We start from the raw sequence: 14,569 nt of genomic DNA on the forward strand, positions 1-14,569 counted from the left end.
GACCGCCGAGATTGGAGCCTCCGCGCTCGAACTACTCCTTCGCCGGGGCGCCCTTCCCCCCTAGAGCGGAGGTCGCTACGCCACCGGTAATCGGCAGCGAGCGCCTCCGCCTCCAAGTCCCAGGGTGGCGCCCCGGCGAGCAAGCACGCCGCCTCGAAGGAGACGGTGCGGTATCCTCGGATCGCCCTGACCGCGATCGCGCGCTGCGGACGTCGCAGCGCGGCGACGTTCTGGCGGGTCAGGGCGTGGCACCATACGGGCGCGCCGTATAGTGCCATCGACCGCACCACCCCCATGTAGAGGCGGCGCGCCACCTGATCGGGACCCCCGACGTTTGGAAGCAGCCGGCTCAGAGAGCCGGCCGTCGCCATCAGTCGAGGGCCCAACTTCTCAAAGTGAGCGCGGAAGTTCCACCGACTATCCAGTTCGAGGCCGAGGTACCGAAGACCGGTCACCCCAACCCCGACGCGGACGCCTCCGATCACGAGGTGGGCACCCACAGGCGGCGCTCGTCCCGGCCCGTGAAAAAGCAGGGCCTGGGTTTTATCGAGCGCCACCTCGAGCCCCAACCGTCGGATCCTAGTGACGACGTGTGCCACGCCTGCGCACGCCAGACGGGCAGACTCCCGGTAGTCCCTCCCCGGAGCCACGACCAACGTGTCGTCGGCGTAACATATTACGCTCAGCCCGGGGAGGGGACCCCGAATGACGCCCCGCAGGACCCAGTCGTAGCCGATGTTCCACAGCAGGGGGCCCAGGACAGACCCCTGCGGAACACCGCGCTCGACGGGGAAGCGGTACATCGTCCCACCGTGTCCGATGCACTGGATCGACCTGCCCTCGAGGTAGGAGCCGATCAGTCGGCGGAGGTATGCGGGGACGCCGTGATACTCCAGCGCCCCCGCAATCACCGACCAGGGCAGGGTGTTGAAGGCGTTCCTTACATCTAAGGATAGCGCCATCGCCACCCCGCCCCGGGATACGGCTTCGTCGGAGAGGGCCCGCACGCGCAGAATTGCGTCGATAGTCGAGCGGCCCTCTCTGAAGCCGTATTGCTCCGCCGAAAGATCGGGACCCGTCTCGGTCAGGTGCCGGACGATGCGGGCCGCGACGATCCTCTCGAGCATCTTGCCCGCTTCGTCCAGCAACACGATGGGGCGATAGCCCGCGGGTGAGTCCGCGGGGCGCCCGTCCTTCCGCAGAAGGACCAGTCTGCCCGTCTTCCATTTCGACGGGAACCGTCCCGACTCGAGGCACGCTTCGAAAAGCCCCCCGAGCCGGTCCCCTAGGGCCTCGAAGGCCAAGCTCCAGACCCGGCCGTGAACGCCGTCAGGGCCGGGGGCCGTGTCCTTCGCTCTCATTTTGGACACGGCCGCATGGATCTCCGCCCCCGTGATAGGGTGAGGGGGCTCCTCGGCAGCGGGAACGCTGGGGCGACGTGGAGGTGTGCCCCACGTGGCGTCCATCTGGGGGGGCTCAAAGTCCCCCCCCGCTGCCGGCGGGAAAAGCGCGGAAACTATCTCCCGCAGCTGCCGAGGCTGGAGCCGCTCGGTCACCGGGAGCGCCCACGGCTGCAGTTTCCTGCGAACCATCTTGTATGGGCGCCCCCAGGGATCTTCGTCGAGCGACTCCAGGAGAGTCTTCATGCTCTGCTTCTTGGCCTCGCCGATGGCCAGCTGCAGCGCCGTCTGCTTTTGACGACAGTCAGCGTGCAGCTGGGCCGCCGTCTCCGCGAACGCAGCGTCGTGACGACGGCGGCGGCGGTGGCGTGCGCTCCGGCGGCGCGCCCTCACGCACTCCTCACGGAGTCTCGCGATCTCGGGCGACCACCAGAACGCACCCCCACGTGGTGCTCGGGGGCCGACCCGGGGCATGGCGGCATCACAAATGTTTGCCATGGTGCCCCGGAACCAGTCGACCTCCGCATCCACGTCCGCGAGCCGCGCGGGTTTTGGCGCCCACGCAGCAACAGCGGCCGCCTCCATCAGCAACTCCTTGTTCATCCGTTTCAAGGCCCACCTGGGGAACGAACGGGGCGCACCTTGCGGGAGCTCCTCCTCGCCGCGGGCGCCCGCGGCTGACGACGACGACAAGGAGGAGGCGGAGAGCTCGAATCGGACGTATCTGTGGTCCGAGAGCGTCTCCGCCCCCTCGAGTACGCGCCAGCCGCGGGTTCGGCATGCGACGGACGGGGACGCGAACGTCACGTCCACATGAGACTGCCCGTTCCACCGCACGCAAGTCGCGACCGTGCCTCTGTTTAGGAGACAGAGGCCGGTCGCGATCGCCCACTCCGAAAGGGCCTCGCCTCGCGCATCCGTACGAGGGGAACCCCAAGCCGTGCACTTGGCATTGAAGTCCCCCGCGACGATGACAGGGCGGGACCCGAGGCGGTGTAAAAGCGCCTCGAGCCCGCCCAGAAACCGCTCGAACTCGGCGAGGCTCCTGTTCGGAGAAAAGTACGCCCCGATCACGACGGTCCCGTCGATCCTAGCCGCGACGTACCCGGGTCCCCTGGCCACCATATCCAAGGGGGGTAACGCCGCGGACTGTCTTAGTACGATGGCCACGGAGCCGTCGACGTCCCCCATCCAGCAGTCCTGGTCGGTGGGGACGAAGTACGGCTCCGCAGCGACAGCGACGTCGATTGACCACTCCGCCATGGTGTGGACGAGGAGATCCTGTGCCCTGGCGGAGTGGTTCAAATTACTTTGAAGGAAGCGATGGACACAACCCATTACGGGGCTACGTCCATCGCTCCCTCGTCTGTCCCGCCCTGCGGCTCGACAACAGCCGCGGCGGGAACTGACTCGCCGGCTGCCCTTGTTGCAGCCGGCTTCTTTTTCTTTCCGCCCCTCCTCGTTTTTGTAGAGGAGGGGGCGGATTTACACGCCGGGCCCCCGGCCCGGTGGTCGGCCTTCCTTTTAGCCGCGTCGCACAAGACGCAGTGCGGCGCGGCTGAGGTGCAGGAGGCTGCCTTGTGCCCCGGTTGGCCGCAGCGGAAACACAGGTTGCTGCGGTCCACGGTCGAGGGGCACTTGGCGAGGCCGTGGCCGGTGCCGAAGCACCGAAGACAACGCCACGGCCTGCTCTCCTGCAGTTGCACGTGGGCCACTACCCAGCCCACGCGCAGCCATCCTGGGCTGTCCGAAGGCCGACCCTGTGGAGGGGTGGCCAGGAGGGTCGCCGTTGCGATGGGGCAACGCGCCCACGCCGTCCGGGTTCCGGAGTACGTCACCCGGAGCTCCCCGACTTTGACGTCGGCGAGGGCGCAGTTGCCCTGCGACGCAATGGCCGCGGCGACCTCCTCCTTCGTAGCGCATTCGTCGAGGCCCGTAATTTTCACCTCCGCCATTTTTACGGGCCGCGCGATGCGCACCACCTCAGGGTCCGGCAAGATTTCCCGCAGACGGACCGCCAGTTTTTCTGCCGCGGCGCTGGAATTCGCGCCGGGACATTCCACTAGGCGGGCCCCGTTGGCCGTCTGCCGGACCCTCAGGCCACCCTCCACGCCGAGGGCGTCCACATTTACGCCGCCGCGCGCCTGGGTCATCACCTCGTGGTAGGTGATGCCCTTTTCTTTGCCGGCCGGCAGCAGCTCCACTACCACTGCAGCCGACCGCGGGGCGCGCGGCCTCCTTCGTCCAGTCCGGCCCCTAGGCTCCGCTCGACCCTCTTGGCGGGGAGCGGTGGCCGCAGGGGCGGGCTTGGGGCGCGGCGCCGCTACCTTTTTGGGCCCTCGCCGCACCACCGTCGTCCAGGCCTCATTCATGTTGGCCGGGGCGGGAGGCAGTGGGCGGGGCTGGGGGGTCGGTGCCGGTTTGGCGGCGTTGACGCCTCCCTTTTTCTTTGTCCGGCTCCTGCCGGGCCCTGCCTTTGCAGGCTGAGGCGGAGCAGGAGCGGATACCGGTTTCTTTGGGGGGGCAGATCTTGTTGCCCCCGCAGCTGCAGGCGTAGAGGCTCCGGTTGTACGAGCCCCGGCCGGAACAGCGTCAGAAGTGGCCGACAGTGTCGCGGGTGTTGCAGCTTTCTTCGGTCCCGCGTACGCTTTCACAGTAGCCGCTCCCTTGATCTTTCGAGGTGCCGGCACAGGGGCACCATCTTTCGCCTCGTGAGCCAGGGGCGGCCTCGCACGCTCCACCCTGGAGCTGCGCGCCTCCTGTATAAGGAGCTGCCGCCTCAACTCCTCGACCTCAGTGAGGCCTTCCGCTTCGGGCGGAGGAGGGACAGGGGCCGAGCTGCGTTGCCGCTCGATGAGATCGGCAACCATCGTTCGCAGCTCGGCCATGTCGACGCGGAGCTGACCGTTCTCCGCCCGAAGATGGCCATTCTCTTCTGACACTTGCTCGAGGCGGGCGTGCATCAGATCCAGCTCCTTGCGTTGGTCCATTGTCTCTTCATTTGTTGTGCGGCTTACTATCCTTTCCATGCGCTCTGCCAAGGTGGCGGCTGCTGACTTCATGGCACGCACGTAGTCGCCCTTTAATCCCTTGGCCGATTTTGTAGCTATGGTGGCGACCATGTCCTTCACTATTTCGAATGCTCGGATGTGGTCATAGGGACCCACCTCCGTCAGGGAGCGCTCCAGGCGCTCGACCTCTCCTATTTTTATTTTTCCTCTTGCCTCACGGCCGGCGGCCCTGGAATGCGCCGAGGAGGCAGCAGCCAGTCCGCGAGGAAGACTATCGTCACAATCAGTGGCGGGCGGCGCCGCAGCAGCCGCCGGCCCTTCCGCCAACGCCATGTATTTGGCGCTGACAGGCTCACCCTCCGAGGAGTCGGACGGAGCGGAGGACGCCGGCTGACGAGCCGACTTCCGCTTCCGCCGAGTCCGCTGCCGAACACAATCAGCAAACAGAGCTGGCGTCTCCCGCCCACTAGACGCGTCGCCCCTTGCGGAGCTCCGCGCCGAGTACAGCGAGATCAAGCTCTCACAGCGCTCGAGGCGCACGGTGGGGACTCTGTCCCTTACGCGACCCGTGCTGTCGCCCCCTACGTCTTGGCATTGTTTGCCCCCCCCAGAAACGGTGGGGCAGCGTGCGGCCGATCGCTCGACCGCACGGAGGGATTCTCCCCCCGCGGAGCGGGAGGTACCCTCCTGGGGTAATAAATCTTTCACAAGTGCCATGGTTTTCATATTTCCTTTTTGATTAACCAGGGGTCGGTCCCCTGGGGTCTGGTTGGTACCCTTGGGACTGGACTCCCTCCAGCCATTCATCCCATCGCCGGGCACCAGAGCTTAGGATTGGGGCATTTTTTAAAGAGGTTTACGTCCTCGCGGCCCCGTGCCTCGCGGCAGCGGCCTCCGTCCCCCACGCGGTGAGGATTACGGGTTGGCCGGCGGCCCGCCGAGTGCAACGAGCAACACGACAGACCACCGCCCGACGCTCAAAAGAGCAACAACCACGAAGCCACGCCGGTATACCGGTACCCCCCTCTGGAGGGCGTGCCCCTGTAGCCGAAGCCGGGGACATGGCGACCAGCGGTCGGAAGATGCGTAAGCAACGCCGGCTCACTTCTCCATCGAAGGGCAGGCCAAAAGTGGCCCACCACCACCCATGGGTTACGTCCGAAACGGGTCGGACGTTACCCGAAACAAACAAAAAGGGGAAGAAGGGGGAAGAGAGAGGGAGCCCGAGCGTCTCCAGGAGGAACACCCTTCAGCGAGTGAAGGGCGTGGAGAGCCCGCAACTCCCCCTGCTGGTTTTGGTCCGCGTCATCCGATCTCTTTCGTTGCAAGGCCTAACTAGGCTACCCTACTCCTACACCTAACCTACCTCCCTAACACCTAAGAATCCTTGCAACGAAAAAGACCGGACGATACCCCTGGGAGTGGGACTGTTCCCAGAGGATCCCGTTATCCGCCACCTACGGACGCGCCCGGTGGAAGTCCAGCAAAACTCCCCCACAGACGGAGCCCCCGGCCACGCAAAGTGCGCGCCGGGGGGCCCGCCCAGGTCCCTCGGGACCTAACCTTTTTTTTTTTTTTTTTTTTCGGGTAGAGGGCCGAACCTCCTACGAGGTCCCCGCGCAAAAGGGGCGCGCGGGGTATGTGAGACTCAACGATCTGCATGGTGTTGTGAGCAGACCGCGGGCCCAAGGATTTTAGAGCCCACCCACTAAACGACTCCTCTGCACTCTTACACCCGACGTCCGATCCCCTCCGAGGTCAGAACCCGGATGAGGTAGGGGGGCTACCGCGGTCAACACTACAACCAGACGGCGCGGCTCACCCCAAGGACGCCCAGCCGACGGAGCCTTCGAGGCGAATCGAAGGCTCTGAAACGTCGGCCGTCTCGGTACGGCAGCCCGTCGGGCCGCCCAGACGGTGCCGCTGGTGTCCCGGAATACCCCGCTGGACCAGAACCAGCCTGCCGGGTCGGGACGCGATACACCGTCGACCGGTCGCTCTATTCACTCCACGGCAGCGCGCTAGAGTGCTGGTAGCGCGCCGCGCGGCCTCACCCTCTCAGGTCGCCCCTTGACCTTCACCGGGGGGAGGCCGCCACCTACAGGGGCCGGGACGTACGGGCGTATTCCCGCCTCCGGCCCCCGGCTCGACGGCGACGGATCGGTGCGGAAAGGGAAGAGCTCTCCCTCTCTCGCTCCGCCGCCTCCTTCTGCGAGATGGTGGACTCGCAGAAGTCGAGCATCGCCTTCCAGGACGCGTCGCTGCCGAGCATCGTAGCCACGACGCGCGGCAGCGAGAGGTCCTCTCCAATGACCGCGACGAGGGCGGCGCGTTGCTCGTCGAATCCAGAGCAACGCGCCAGCGTGTGTTCCGCTGTGTCTTCCTCGTCGCGGTCCGCGCAGTGGTGGCACTGCGCCGTCGGTTCCCTTCCGGCTATCTTGTGCAAGTACCGGCCGAAACAACCATGGCCGGTAAGCATCTGCGTTAGCCGGAAGGTGAGGCACCGGAAGGTGAGGGACCTAACCTTTTTTTTTTTTTTTTTTTTTTTTTTCGGGTAGAGGGCCGAACCTCCTACGAGGTCCCCGCGCAAAAGGGGCGCGCGGGGTATGTGAGACTCAACGATCTGCATGGTGTTGTGAGCAGACCGCGGGCCCAAGGATTTTAGAGCCCACCCACTAAACGACTCCTCTGCACTCTTACACCCGACGTCCGATCCCCTCCGAGGTCAGAACCCGGATGAGGTAGGGGGGCTACCGCGGTCAACACTACAACCAGACGGCGCGGCTCACCCCAAGGACGCCCAGCCGACGGAGCCTTCGAGGCGAATCGAAGGCTCTGAAACGTCGGCCGTCTCGGTACGGCAGCCCGTCGGGCCGCCCAGACGGTGCCGCTGGTGTCCCGGAATACCCCGCTGGACCAGAACCAGCCTGCCGGGTCGGGACGCGATACACCGTCGACCGGTCGCTCTATTCACTCCACGGCAGCGCGCTAGAGTGCTGGTAGCGCGCCGCGCGGCCTCACCCTCTCAGGTCGCCCCTTGACCTTCACCGGGGGGAGGCCGCCACCTACAGGGGCCGGGACGTACGGGCGTATTCCCGCCTCCGGCCCCCGGCTCGACGGCGACGGATCGGTGCGGAAAGGGAAGAGCTCTCCCTCTCTCGCTCCGCCGCCTCCTTCTGCGAGATGGTGGACTCGCAGAAGTCGAGCATCGCCTTCCAGGACGCGTCGCTGCCGAGCATCGTAGCCACGACGCGCGGCAGCGAGAGGTCCTCTCCAATGACCGCGACGAGGGCGGCGCGTTGCTCGTCGAATCCAGAGCAACGCGCCAGCGTGTGTTCCGCTGTGTCTTCCTCGTCGCGGTCCGCGCAGTGGTGGCACTGCGCCGTCGGTTCCCTTCCGGCTATCTTGTGCAAGTACCGGCCGAAACAACCATGGCCGGTAAGCATCTGCGTTAGCCGGAAGGTGAGGCACCGGAAGGTGAGGGACCTAACCTTTTTTTTTTTTTTTTTTTTTTTTTCGGGTAGAGGGCCGAACCTCCTACGAGGTCCCCGCGCAAAAGGGGCGCGCGGGGTATGTGAGACTCAACGATCTGCATGGTGTTGTGAGCAGTCCGCGGGCCCAAGGATTTTAGAGCCCACCCACTAAACGACTCCTCTGCACTCTTACACCCGACGTCCGATCCCCTCCGAGGTCAGAACCCGGATGAGGTAGGGGGGCTACCGCGGTCAACACTACAACCAGACGGCGCGGCTCACCCCAAGGACGCCCAGCCGACGGAGCCTTCGAGGCGAATCGAAGGCTCTGAAACGTCGGCCGTCTCGGTACGGCAGCCCGTCGGGCCGCCCAGACGGTGCCGCTGGTGTCCCGGAATACCCCGCTGGACCAGAACCAGCCTGCCGGGTCGGGACGCGATACACCGTCGACCGGTCGCTCTATTCACTCCACGGCAGCGCGCTAGAGTGCTGGTAGCGCGCCGCGCGGCCTCACCCTCTCAGGTCGCCCCTTGACCTTCACCGGGGGGAGGCCGCCACCTACAGGGGCCGGGACGTACGGGCGTATTCCCGCCTCCGGCCCCCGGCTCGACGGCGACGGATCGGTGCGGAAAGGGAAGAGCTCTCCCTCTCTCGCTCCGCCGCCTCCTTCTGCGAGATGGTGGACTCGCAGAAGTCGAGCATCGCCTTCCAGGACGCGTCGCTGCCGAGCATCGTAGCCACGACGCGCGGCAGCGAGAGGTCCTCTCCAATGACCGCGACGAGGGCGGCGCGTTGCTCGTCGAATCCAGAGCAACGCGCCAGCGTGTGTTCCGCTGTGTCTTCCTCGTCGCGGTCCGCGCAGTGGTGGCACTGCGCCGTCGGTTCCCTTCCGGCTATCTTGTGCAAGTACCGGCCGAAACAACCATGGCCGGTAAGCATCTGCGTTAGCCGGAAGGTGAGGCACCGGAAGGTGAGGGACCTAACCTTTTTTTTTTTTTTTTTTTCGGGTAGAGGGCCGAACCTCCTACGAGGTCCCCGCGCAAAAGGGGCGCGCGGGGTATGTGAGACTCAACGATCTGCATGGTGTTGTGAGCAGACCGCGGGCCCAAGGATTTTAGGACCCACCCACTAAACGACTCCCCTGCACTCTTACACCCGACGTCCGATCCCCTCCGAGGTCAGAACCCGGATGAGGTAGGGGGGGCTACCGCGGTCAACACTACAACCAGACGGCGCGGCTCACCCCAAGGACGCCCAGCCGACGGAGCCTTCGAGGCGAATCGAAGGCTCTGAAACGTCGGCCGTCTCGGTACGGCAGCCCGTCGGGCCGCCCAGACGGTGCCGCTGGTGTCCCGGAATACCCCGCTGGACCAGAACCAGCCTGCCGGGTCGGGACGCGATACACCGTCGACCGGTCGCTCTATTCACTCCACGGCAGCGCGCTAGAGTGCTGGTAGCGCGCCGCGCGGCCTCACCCCCTCAGGTCGCCCCTTGACCTTCACCGGGGGGAGACCGCCACCTACAGGGGCCGGGACGTACGGGCGTATTCCCGCCTCCGGCCCCCGGCTCGACGGCGACGGATCGGTGCGGAAAGGGAAGAGCTCTCCCTCTCTCGCTCCGCCGCCTCCTTCTGCGAGATGGTGGACTCGCAGAAGTCGAGCATCGCCTTCCAGGACGCATCGCTGCCGAGCATCGTAGCCACGACGCGCGACAGCGAGAGGTCCTCTCCAATGACCGCGACGAGGGCAGCGCGTTGCTCGTCGAATCCAGAGCAACGCGCCAGCGTGTGTTCCGCTGTGTCATCCTCGTCGCGGTCCGCGCAGTGATGGCACTGCGCCGTCGGTTCCCTTCCGGCTATCTTGTGCAAGTACCGGCCAAAACAACCATGGCCGGTCAACATTTGCGTCAGCCGGAAGGTGAGGCATCCGCGGTCGCGGCCCACCCAGTCCGCGAGGACCGGACGGACCGCCTCGACGGTACGGAGGCCGGCCGACGGGTCCGCCAAGCGGCGAGACCACGCCTCCAGCACGGACCGCCGAGATTGGAGCCTCCGCGCTCGAACTACTCCTTCGCCGGGGCGCCCTTCCCCCCTAGAGCGGAGGTCGCTACGCCACCGGTAATCGGCAGCGAGCGCCTCCGCCTCCAGGTCCCAGGGTGGCGCCCCGGCGAGCAAGCACGCCGCCTCGAAGGAGACGGTGCGGTATCCTCGGATCGCCCTGACCGCGATCGCGCGCTGCGGACGTCGCAGCGCCGCGACGTTCTCGCGGGTCAGGGCGTGGCACCATACGGGAGCACCGTATAGTGCCATCGACCGCACCACCCCCATGTAGAGGCGGCGCGCCACCTGATCGGGACCCCCGACGTTTGGAAGGAGCCGGCTCAGAGAGCCGGCTGTCGCCATCAGCCGAGGGCCCAATTTTTCGAAGTGAGCGCGGAAGCTCCACCGACCGTCCAGTTCGAGGCCGAGGTACCGAAGACCGGTCACCCCGACCCCGACGCGGACGCCTCCGATCACGAGGTGGGCACCCAGAGGCGGCGCTCGTCCCGGCCCGTGAAACAACAGGGCCTGGGTTTTGTCGAGCGCCACCTCGAGTCCCAGCCGTCGGATCCTTGTGACGACGTGTGCCACGCCTGCGCACGCCAGACGGGCAGACTCCCGGTAGTCCCTCCCCGGAGCCACGACCAACGTGTCGTCGGCGTAACATATTACGCTCAGCCCGGGGAGGGGACCCCGAATGACGCCCCGCAGGACCCAGTCGTAGCCGATGTTCCACAGCAGGGGGCCCAGGACAGACCCCTGCGGAACACCGCGCTCGACGGGGAAGCGGAACATCGCCCCACCGTGTCCGATGCACTGGATCGACCTGCCCTCGAGGTAGGAGCCGATCAGTCGGCGGAGGTATGCGGGGACGCCGTGATACTCCAGCGCCCCCGCGATCACCGACCAGGGCAGGGTGTTGAAGGCGTTCCTTACATCTAAGGATAACGCCATCGCCACCCCGCCCCGGGATACGGCTTCGTCGGAGAGGGCCCGCACGCGCAGTATCGCGTCGATCGTCGAGCGGCCCTCTCTGAAGCCGTATTGTTCCGCCGAGAGATCGGGACCCGTCTCGGTCAGGTGCCGGACGATGCGGGCCGCGACGATCCTCTCGAGCATCTTGCCCGCTTCGTCCAGCAACACGATGGGGCGATAGCCCGCGGGTGAGTCCGCGGGGCGCCCGTCCTTCCGCAGAAGGACCAGTCTGCCCGTCTTCCATTTCGACGGGAACCGTCCCGACTCGAGGCACGCTTCGAAAAGCCCCCCGAGCCGGTCCCCTAGGGCCTCGAAGGCCAAGCTCCAGACCCGGCCGTGAACACCGTCAGGGCCGGGGGCCGCGTCCTTCGCTCTCATCCTGGACACGGCCGCATGGATCTCCGCCCCCGTGATAGGGGGAGGGGGCTCCTCGGCAGCGGGAACGCTGGGGCGACGCGGCGGCGTGCCCCACGTGGCGTCCATCTGGGGGGGCTCAAAGTCCCCCCCCGCTGCCGGCGGGAACAGTGCCGCAACAATTTCCCGCAGCTGCCGAGGCTGGAGCCGCTCGGTCACCGGGAGCGCCCACGGTTGCAGTTTCCTGCGAACCATCTTGTATGGGCGCCCCCAGGGATCTTCGTCGAGCGACTCCAGGAGAGTCTTCATGCTCTGCTTCTTGGCCTCGCCGATGGCCAGCTGCAGCGCCGTCTGCTTTTGACGACAGTCAGCGTGCAGCTGGGCCGCCGTCTCCGCGAACGCAGCGTCGCGACGACGGCGGCGGCGGTGGCGTGCGCTCCGGCGGCGCGCCCTCACGCACTCCTCGCGGAGTCTTGCGATCTCGGGCGACCACCAGAACGCACCCCCACGTGGTGCTCGGGGGCCGACCCGGGGCATGGCGGCATCACAAATGTTTGCCATGGTGCCCCGGAACCAGTCGACCTCCGCATCCACGTCCGCGAGCCGCGCGGGTTTTGGCGCCCACGCAGCAACAGCGGCCGCCTCCATCAGCAACTCCTTGTTCATCCGTTTCAAGGCCCACCTGGGGAACGAACGGGGCGCACCTTGCGGGAGCTCCTCCTCGCCGCGGGCGCCCGCGGCTGACGACGACGACAAGGAGGAGGCGGAGAGCTCGAATCGGACGTATCTGTGGTCCGAGAGCGTCTCCGCCCCCTCGAGTACGCGCCAGCCGCGGGTGCGGCGCACGGCGGACGGGGACGCGAACGTCACGTCCACGTGAGATTCCCCGTTCCACCGCACGCAAGTCGCGACCGTGCCTCTGTTTAGGAGACAGAGGCCGGTCGCGATCGCCCACTCCGAAAGGGCCTCGCCTCGCGCATCCGTGCGGGGGGAACCCCAAGCCGTGCACTTGGCATTGAAGTCCCCCGCGACGATGACAGGGCGGGACCCGAGGCGGTGCAAAAGCGCCTCGAGCCCGCCCAGAAACCGCTCGAACTCGGCGAGGCTCCTGTTCGGAGAAAAGTACGCCCCGATCACGACGGTCCCGTCGATCCTAGCCGCGACGTACCCGGGTCCCCTGGCCACCATATCCAAGGGGGGTAACGCCGCGGACTGTCTCAGTACGATGGCCACGGAGCCGTCGACGTCCCCGATCCAGCAGTCCTGGTCAGTGGGGACGAAGTACGGCTCCGCGGCGACAGCGACGTCGATTGACCACTCCGCCATGGTGTGGACGAGGAGATCCTGTGCCCTGGCGGAGTGGTTCAAATTACTTTGAAGGAAGCGATGGACACAACCCATTACGGGGCTACGTCCATCGCTCCCTCGTCTGTCCCGCCCTGCGGCTCGACAACAGCCGCGGCGGGAACTGACTCGCCGGCTGCCCTTGTTGCAGCCGGCTTCTTTTTCTTTCCGCCCCTCCTCGTTTTTGTAGAGGAGGGGGCGGACTTGCACGCCGGGCCCCCGGCCCGGTGGTCGGCCTTCCTTTTAGCCGCGTCGCACAAGACGCAGTGCGGCGCGGCTGCGGTGCAGGAGGCTGCCTTGTGCCCCGGTTGGCCGCAGCGGAAGCACAGGTTGCTGCGGTCCACTGTCGAGGGGCACTTGGCGAGGCCGTGGCCGGTGCCGAAGCACCGAAGACAGCGCCACGGCCTGCTCTCCTGCAGTTGCACGTGGGCCACAACCCAGCCCACGCGCAGCCATCCTGGTGAGGGACCTAACCTTTTTTTTTTTTTTTTTTTTTTTTTTTTTTTTTTTTTTTTTTTTTTTTTTTCGGGGGGAAATCCTCATGGACTACCTTCGCCTAGGGAAAAGCGAAGGGGCGTGCCGGACTCCTACCGGCTAAAACCACCCCGGTGTCCACCCACACGTGCGCGCAGGGCCGCGGGAATCCAAAATTCTTCCGCAGCCCCACACCAGTGCTGGCCCGGTCTATCCAGGCCTCGTCTCCTGCACGGAGTAGTGAGGCGTTCAGCTACTCCGTGCATCGCCTCAGAGGCACGCGCCGACACCCGCATGCGCCTCCGTCTCAGGTCCATCGAATAGGGGGCGAGGGCTTTCCCAAGTCCCTCGCCCCTGGACCCATTCATGGGGGGCGGAAAAGGGCATTGTCCGCCCTTGTTCTGCGCCCGGTGCGCCTTCTGCGGCCGGGAAAGGGAGTCGAGATCTCCCTCTCCCGTTCTGCAGTTTCCTTCTGCGACATCACGTCCTCGCAGAAGGACACCACCGCGTCCCACGACTCTGCGCTGCCGACCATCCTCCGCACTACGGCCGGCAGCGACAGATCGCTTCCTACTTCATTTGTGAGGACACGGCGCTGCTCCTCCCAAGCTACACACTCGGCGAGCGTGTGTTGCGCCGTGTCCTCCCCGCAGTGGACGCAGTGGTGGCACCGAGCGTCCGGCTCCCTGTCTATGCGGCACAGGTACTTGCCGAAGCAACCGTGCCCCGACAGCACCTGTGTCACCCTAAACGACAGGGATCCGTGCCTTCTCCCGAGCCAGTCGTCGAGTACTGGCCGGATCGCCTCGACGGTTGCGAGGCCGGCGGTAGGGCGCAGAAGCCTTTGCCGCCATTCCGCCACCAAGGCCAGACGGAGCTCCTCTCGGCGCAGCGCGATCTGCCGCTGCACCAGCCTCGAGCCCCGTGCCCGCTCTTCCTCGCGCCATCGATATAATGACGCGAGTACTTTCGCCTCTAGGTCCCAGGGCGGGGATCCGGCCAGGACGCAAGCCGCCTCGTAGGAAATCGTGCGGTACCCGCGGATGACTCTGACGGCCATCACCCTCTGCGGCTTACGCAGAATGGCGAGTGTGCTGGCCGTCATGTCCATCGCCCACACAGGGGCCCCATACAGGGCCATGGACCGCACGATTCCCACGTACAACCGCCTACAGGCGGCGCTCGGGCCCCCCAAATTGGGAAGCAACGTTGAAAGCGCGCCCGCTGCACCCATCAGCTTGGGCACCAGCCGCCGGAAGTGGGGCCCGAATTCCCATCGGCTGTCGAGCACCAATCCCAGATACTTCATGGTGGACTCGACAGCTATCCGGGTCCCACTTACCACGATGTGTGATCCCGGCGCCGGCGCACGTCGGGGGCCATGAAACACCATAGCCTCCGACTTGTTTAGGGCCACCTCCAGGCCCAGGCGCCGGATGCGGTTCACCACCAGTGACACCGCAGCCGCGGCTATCAACGTCGCTTCCCTGTGCGAGCTCC

This window comes from Bombyx mori, chromosome 19, assembly GCF_030269925.1.
Source record: "Bombyx mori chromosome 19, ASM3026992v2".
NCBI classification, from domain to species: domain Eukaryota; kingdom Metazoa; phylum Arthropoda; class Insecta; order Lepidoptera; family Bombycidae; genus Bombyx; species Bombyx mori.